This window comes from Amia ocellicauda, chromosome 10 (genome assembly GCF_036373705.1).
Source record: "Amia ocellicauda isolate fAmiCal2 chromosome 10, fAmiCal2.hap1, whole genome shotgun sequence".
Classification (NCBI taxonomy): domain Eukaryota; kingdom Metazoa; phylum Chordata; class Actinopteri; order Amiiformes; family Amiidae; genus Amia; species Amia ocellicauda.
The window spans coordinates 40,612,631-40,621,651 of NC_089859.1; positions in this window are offsets into that span (position 1 = coordinate 40,612,631).

Below are 9,021 nucleotides of genomic sequence, written 5' to 3' on the forward strand. Positions count from 1 at the left end.
CTTACTCAGACCCTCGTCAACTTACTCAAACCCTCTTCAACTTTGGTCAACATTGCTCTGCATTCTAACAGCTATTCTTTCTCCTATTCTTAATTTCTTACAAGAAATGTATTCAGGTTTTTTTATCAATATGTTTTATTTATATTTATACAGATGTCACTCCATTATTCGTTTATTGAAGTCATATATGTACCTAACAAAATATTAGCCAATAGGCCATTGATCTCAATAATGATTCCCATAATCCTAGGACACCTTCTCTTTTACTCTTCCTTTCCATTCTTACTTTTCTCCTGTAAAGCATTTTACATTACTTGAGCTTACTTATTCTATAGTTGTAATCTTATACTTCTGCGGTATCTTACCCTTTTCCTACATCACTCATCTTAAAACCATGGTCTACTTTGACTTTCATTTCAGGTATTATATGCTAGGCACCAATAACCAAACATTTTCTGAAAGACTGTAACATGTCACCAGACTGTTTACATTCTCCTGCTTTCACAGGCTGTCAGGGCTGCACCAGGCTCTCTTCTAGCCTTTCGTTTCCTTGAATTTGACTTTTGACAGAGCTTGTCCATAACATGATGTTTAACAAACAAATTCTGGTTCTTCTTGTGGAGACACCATGACTATTTATGTATTACTATTATTATCCATCTGTTTATTCAATGTATATTTTGGATTACTTTTCTTATAATAGTCTTTCTTTCTGATTTCTGATGCTTGAGGCACTCTGTATAGAGCCAAAGATCCTCATGAATATGATAAATCTGTTGTTACATTTTTAAATATAATTCTAAAATGATTGCCAAAACATAGACATTTACCTTATATCACCTTCAAACTATACATATACATAAACACACAAAGCACATACACATTGATATCTAAAGATAATTCAGATATCCGATCTGTGGCATGTTTTATTGACCCTGCAGTGTCTCAAACAGCCCTTATAACTTATTATTTAAGCTTATGATTATTTAGAATAAAATGTCAAATAATCCCACTCGATTATTTCATTATTTCACTATCTCAGTTTTCTTGATCCATTGTGAAAAAGTTCTGTTATTTCCTCCTCATCTGTAGAGGCTACATTAGCCCACTCCCCGGTCTGATATTCTCGTAGTAACTGTATCCAAATGTTGGGCGGACATTTAGCCTTCACGATGATGTGTACATCGTGCGGGTGAAGGAGGTGAATTACCATCTTTTCATCTAGAATATCCCAAAAAGTTGTGTTACCCTGGTTTGGTTTTAATTTTGGGAGGGACGCCCATATCATTTCTTTTTCTCCTGGGGAGAAGGGGACATGGGTTTTAGTCGTATAGACTATTGATTGACCTTCCTCTTTACTCTGTCTAGTTTTGACTTGCATGGGTGCAGCTGGGACCGTTTTCAGAGCGCTCAGATCTGGATACAATGTATTATTATAACCAAAATCAGTGATTGATTTATATTCCGGATTATATGGGGGAGGAGCGCTAGCAAAACCTCCTTTTTCATATTCCCATGCTTTGCGATCTAAATCATCCCAATCGGGCCTGTCGTCCTCGGAGTGATCTGTGTCGCGACGCGCTCCTAACACGGCAGCACATCGCGCACCTACACCTTCACCTTTTCTGACCACTTTTCTTGCCCTTCTAATTTGCCTTGTAGTTCTATTAATTCTATCGTATTTTTCACAACTTCTGCTCTCAATTCACATTACTGTTTATGATGATCTTCCATTTCTGTTATTTTCTTTTCTTGATTCTCACCAACCTGACACAATATCACAATTCCTTTCTCTGTCTTATCTGGTTGTTGTTGCTTCCACCAGTCCCGGTGCTCCTTCGAAGACCAGTCTTTCTCCCAACTTCCTTCCAACATTTTCTTCTCTACATTCTGTTTTTTTATTTCTCAAAAAACCAATAATGCTGGTGTCACTCATTGTGACGATTTATCTGAAATATTACATTATTATATATATATATATATATATATATATATATATATATATATATATATATATATATATATATTATAATAAAAACAAACACTCTAGTAAGGTACGGACACCCGTACATGACACTGGCTAAGGTAAGGGAACCCATAAACAACCATAAGCACCCCCGGACCTAGGACAGCCTGTAACTTGCTAACTTGCTGTTTTGTTTGCTTCTCATCGCTTGCTGCTAGTTGCATGCCAAACGAGTTCGTTCTGTCCAAAATATAAGCTTTTTTTCTTCTAATAAACTCAATACAAATACAGTGCACTAGCAACTATTTCCCTTTCAAAAGTTGTAGTCCCGTTTCAGTTAAAACAAAATGTGTGCTTCAAAGAAAGAAAATACTATTGCTGCTGACTTGTGTTTCTTTTCCCTCTTTACCTGCTCTTATCACAAAGCTTCTCAACACAATCTCAGGTGCAGGTGCACTCTGCGCTATCCTTTGCCCGAGCTTTGTCCAGGAAAACTCACTGTAGCCATCTTAGTTCAACACGGGCTCTCCTTACCTGCGAGTCACACGGGTCCAGTTCACTTTGCAAGTGAACAGTCTCTTCTCAGAAACAATAAGGAAACTTGGAAAGAAACACAATCCCAGGTCGGTGTTAACAAAAAGTTCTTTGTTTTCATATTAAAAGAAAACATTTGTATTTTCTCTGCACACTTCACAGCTCCAATTAGCACACTCAACTAATCCCTGCCCCCCTCAGAACCGTCACTAAAGAAAGGTACTCACAGTCATTTTAAATATGACATCCTGTAGTGTTTCATTTCAAAATATGATCTTATTATCACTTGAACCAAATAAATCCTTTGACCCACTAATACCAAATTACAGTTAGGGGGGCCACAGGTGTGATTTGAAAATACGATCTTCCATGTCTTTCTGTTGTGTTTTGACCTGGGGATCTGTAATTGTCCAAGTGGCTACTGCACATGTACTTATTTAATATTAAATGTGTTATTTAATTAGGCTTGGTTCTGGTGAGCATGTACAAGACGTCAGCTTTTTAAATAACTGTGTGTATTGGATCATACACATTTTAGAAATACTCTCACAAACTTCCCGCATTGGTACCTCACCAGGGAGGTAGAAAACAGCAATAGCATTGAAAAAGTGTGATTGTAGTTCTGCTCTTCTGCAATATATTTCTACAAGATCTTTAACATCTTCTTTAACATTGTTTTAAAGGCTGGGACCAATATGGTGGAATATCTCCAACACACGGACATTGAGAGACTCGACCCCTTTGTGCTGCTGCTCAGAGACCAACTCTCAGTTGTCTCTGAGTAGGCTATGGATCAACTTCCTTTCCTAATATGAAGGAGACAATGGATACAAAACCTATAGGCAACTATGAAAAACAGGCGATTATTGTTATTCTTCTCATTATAAACTACTTAATACATCTCTCGCATAAAGTACAACAGGATAGTGGTGACGTCATCCAGGATTGGATTGCCACTGGTCAAAAGCCCTCTGAGAGAAATTGTGTGGCGACACTCCACACTCTTAGAAGAAATTGTTCTGCACAGAACCATAAAGGGTTCCTCGAGTAATCGCTCTGGTGGATCCCTTTATGGTTCTATGTAGAACCCCTTCAAAGGGGTTACATGAAGAACCCCCAAACATAGCGTTCTATACAGAACCATTCGTTTTAAAATGTTATATATAGAACCCATTCAAAAGGGGGACACGTGCTATACCTGAATTTGTTTTCCAAATACAATCTTTAAAAAATGTATGAGTTCATATATACAAACACACATACACAACGTAGAAATCACACTACTAGTGAAGTAACTTCATTTACATTATATGCCACAACTCCTCAATTTGGAACGCAAAAACAAGACATCTGATGTAAAAGTGTAAACTAATTACGAACAGCACTTTTGATTTTTATCTTCAATTCAGGGGCTACTTATTCGAACAGTAAACTGTATTCTCTCTTCAGAGTGACTGGAATGTTTTTGCCTACATTCAACTTAAATATGAAAGTTTCCAAAAACGGCATAGTTTTCTTTAAGGCTATTCAATGCCAAACACAAAATTCTCTCTGCTTTCAGTGCTTGTCCTTCAGCACAATTACACAGGTTCATGATGTTCTCATTTCAATACATTGTTTTCTTATTTAAACTATTTGACTTTGAGCTTACATTGAGAATAAAATCACTTTTGCAAGTAAAACCTGGCCAAGAAAGGAAGCAGCACTACAATAAAACAATACACAGAATACAAAGCAGTTCCTTCAAAAGTGAAAGTGATAAAGAGTGATGTCTGTCAGTAAATTACGTTGAGATACATATTGGTTATTTTGAATTAGGAGTCCAACTTCAATATCTTCTATTAACAAGCCAAAATACAGATCAGAATTACGGGTAATTGAAAAGAATATGTAGCGCCTAGGTAAGCTTGGATGTGTTCAGAGAAACACTAAAAACGGATTGGCTTTATTTGTGGAATGCAATCCTGAAGAGTATTTGATATTTTGGGTAATAAGCTGACCGAAAATATTAGGAGAGCCATATGCACAAAATAGTATAGTCTCCTAGTGCACGTCACCGCCCTCTATTGCATAATCTACAACACCTTATACATCAAACCCAATTTACTAATATTATTGTTATGCATTCATTTGTCACATCTGCCTTTGCTGGCAAGGATAACAGTACAGGATCATCAAAATGTACTGTAAGGAAACCTGTCCTAGTAAGGTCGTGTCCTAACTGGATTTGACAGAGGAGCGTGTAGCTGCCACCACCTTTGGTTTACCGGACGGTCTGGTCGAATAACCCTGGAAGCTAAAATTAGTGATGTTAAAGGGAGAGTGAAAAGCCAAGAGGAAGTATATAACCAAGTCTTTTTAATAACCAATTTAATACGCTGGGTACACAATGTGCAATTTAGGCAAATAGAATAACAATCACAGTATCACTAAACAATCCATAAAAAGTAAATATCCATTAAACAGTTAAGTTAATTTCTCCCTCAAATACATACGACCAATTAATATAATAAAACCGCAATTGACCTTCATTAAAGAAATACTAAAATAAACCATACAATAAACACCAATGTAAGTGAAAAGAAACCACAATATAAACATCAGATAAACCATACAATAAACACACCAATATAAGTTACCACAATTACAACAGCAATTTCAACTATAAAAGCAAAATACAAACTCTTCAATGTAAAGCCAAAAAAAAACAAAAAACGGGTTAATTGTTGTTTTAGATCAATTGATTGGAATATAGCTAATAGGATCAGCACAATCCAATCAATCAATCACTCACTTGGCCTCGTTACACAGACTGATTAATAGCAGTATGTTTAAGTCTAACCATAAATTCATAAATTAAAGCAAAGAAACTGTTACTATGTTTAAACTTGGTTTTATACAAGTCCTTGCCCAATGAAAACATGTAATCAAATACACATAATCCCACAAACAAACACATATAGATTTAAAATAGAGTCAGAGAGCTCCCGTCAACTGAACAGCTCCCCAGCATTTGGCGCACACTGCACACTGCACACTGCACACTGCACACTGCACACTGCACACTGCACACTGCACACTGCACATGTAAAAACAAGCAGCCCCCTATTATCTGCACACAAACCAACACAAGCAATGCTAGCCGTAGAAAGAGTCTCTCTTGTGTCTTCTGAGCACTGCTTATATCCCCATCTGCTCCCGGTATGACATCCCGTGATTGGTCGCAATGCTCAGTCCAATTAGGGTTAATAAGAGCCAATTCAATCAGTGACAGAGCCGACTGGCTCATCACAGTACTACTATATTTACAGCATGACATAACAGCGCGGCGCTGGAGCGGGAAAGTGCGCTTCTTTTTGCACATCGTCTACATGCGCGAAAAGCCTGGACACTTGGGCTAAAAAAAAGACAAACATAGAAAGTGTGAAATATGAACGTTAACATTGTAGCGCAAACATTGGGCTTCGAGCCACGTGTAACAGACAGTGCGATTCAGAACAAAGTCAAAAATAGCTTCTGCACAACAATACAACTCTTAGCTAGTAAATTCATGTGGAAAATGGACGCCCCGTCTACAGGGCTGCGGCAAGTCGTGGCCTATTTGTTGGGGAAGGATGTTGAGCTCGGTTTTCCAAACGAGCCGCTGCATATTGACCTATGTCTATTGTCTAAATGTCTATTTATTTATTGATGTATTCATTTATTTCTTTCAACATGTATTGATTCATTGATGATTTTCTCTGTGTATTCATTTTTAATTCTGGCATGGATTATCCTGCATACAAAAGCAAAGGCCCGGGACAGTGCGAGCATGACTTATACAGCGCAGTGCAATCATGGTCGCTGCTTGACATCGTCCTGCAAATAAAAAAACATTGGCTGGATGTCAAGTCACACATTGCCGGGCCAGACCTCGAACCCGGATCCTCCGGATCGTCACCCTGCTGCTCTCCAGCTGAGCTACTCCGGCAACGGAACATCGGCGCGGAAGGGCGCTAGTAACTGTGCGCTGTTTCTGCCGTCACTCATCTCCTGCAATGCCGTGTTTATGTGAGAGCTGTGACGCGCTGTAGCAGCAACTACATGTTTACTACATCTCATCTCCTCTGGGGTTTCAGTGTTTGTGAGACGGTGACACTAAACGCTGAAGTATAATGTCGGCCAATAAGCGCACTGGACACCGCCCACTGGCTGTGATTGACACAGCGGGCTTGTATGACGTCATTCACTGCTACAATGATCGAGCGCAGAAATACACCGTGGTCGTGCAAAAATGCTTTTTCTACTCTTGCGGTTTTTATTTTACACTACAGGAATAAATAACTAAACCAATATTAAATACATAGATACATGTCCCTGCCGATTCCAATGTTGGCGATTCATTGAACATGTAGCACTATTTGCACATGCATGTATTTATTGTCTCACATTAGAGATGAGATGTAGAAAACATGTAGTTGCTGCTACAGCGCGTCACAGCTCTCACATAAACACGGCATTGCACATGCCTGTAGCCAAAGTCCGTTTTTTTGTCTTCATTAAAATGATCCTTTACATGAGTATTACATGCGAAGCCAAGGCCGGCCCTATCGGAACAGGCAAATGCTAGGGGCGCCCGAAAGAGTGAACATTTGTACGGAGGTTTGTTGCACTCAGTGCTTGTTATTGTGTGGAACCAAGTCACAGCAATTCCTGGTTATTAGCCAATAGGATGTGAGTGTTAATATAGGATGTCCTGTATAGAGCTGCTGTTAGGGAGTCAGTCAGTGAGTTGCACTGGGCAACAGCGGCACTTTGTACTGTCAAAAACAACACAAACACAGCTATTGGGTTTTGCTGATTTCTATACATAAGCAGCTCAAATTGGACATTGTCAACCTCGCCTCTAAAATATAAAAGTGCGCACACGACCGGGGGTCACGGTGCCATAGCTTGTGTTCACCTAGAAACTCGTCCGGCAGCGGCGGACGCAGCGGATTTCAGTGCAGACGCGTTTCAGCAGCGACACGTTTCCATCACACCCACCGGCACCGCGTCCAGTTTGCATATATAATGTTGCTTGATATGGGATTTTCCGCTGCTGATGTGTGGTTGTGAAGCAAAGATATGTTTGAGTCCAAATCTGCCTGATTTCATGGAGATTTTGAGCTGTTTTTTGACTTGTCTCCAGTTGTTAAAATCTTCCCCAGAACCCGCACCCTGAATTACTCAATCGTCTTCGCCCTCATTTTTCAACACTAATTTTGTGCAGTGCACAGTGGGACAAAGGGAAATGCTACAGACTTTAATCTAATAAGACACAAAATGCTTGAAAGTTTCTATTATGTTTATCTATATGACTACAATAATCTTTAACAAATTAAAATGTAAGTGGTCTGAAACCGTTTTAATACAAATATATACATTTATTTAACCAGTTGATTTTTGTACTTTGTGAAATGAATGTACTAAATATAAGCAACGGGGTAAATGACTAATTCACAGATTTAGTCCATGTCTGGACCTTGATTATACCTTGACCAAGAAATGTGGACCCTGACACAACATAATTGACTACCCCTGCTGTAGAACATTGCTACATTATGCATATTGCACTAAGGTGTCTGTAATATCGTTTTTTCGTGCAATACTTTTATAATACTGTATTTATAATTCATTTTATGTCACTTGTTTCTTTAATACTGTTTTTATACTGTTTGTGTGGGGGTTTTGTTTCTAAAATAAAGAAGATCTCAAAGACATAAAGCTATGCAGTCTGTGAGTGTATGAACACAATGACCCTGCGATGCAGGGGGCACCACTTAAAATCTTGCCTAGGGCACCAAATTGGCCCTGTGCGCAGCAACTGACGTTATGCAAACGACATCAAGCTGGATAGTGAGTATGGGGTGAAAAGAGCAGGAGAGACGGGAGAGAAAGCAGGCAGCAGCGTCATTGTCGCAGAATATTGAACATATGTTCAAAAACACTGCCAAACAGGGTAAGGTTGTTATATGTACTACCTAATCTAACAGTTGAGATAGATAACGCTAACTACGTGCTAGCAAACAGTCGTCAACTCCACGCAGAAGGTAGCTAATGTTTTTACTCGTGTGTGTCTGTGTCTGTCAGATTACACAAAAACTACAAGACCGATTTTCACGAAACTCAGTGGAGGGGTGTAGCATGGGTCAAGGAAGAACACAGTAAATTCTGACCATTATCCATCCAGTGGGACTAGCTAGCTACAGTGACCGATTCAGAAGATTTTTACCCTGAATATGTGTGATGTGTCGGCGCTCCATTCACGTGTGTGTGTGTGTGTGTGTGTGTGTGTGTGTGTGCGCATGTGTCTGTGTGTCTGCGTGCGTGCATGCGTGTGTTTGGACTGAAAAAGGTGGTACATGATCTTGGTAAGCAATTTGACAACATTGTAGTAAATATTTTCGGTGCATCAAAAAGCGTCCTCGTTAAGATACCAGCAGACAAGCTAATCCAGCACAAATTAGTGCATAAAAAGTAACCAAAATGAAGTATTTAAA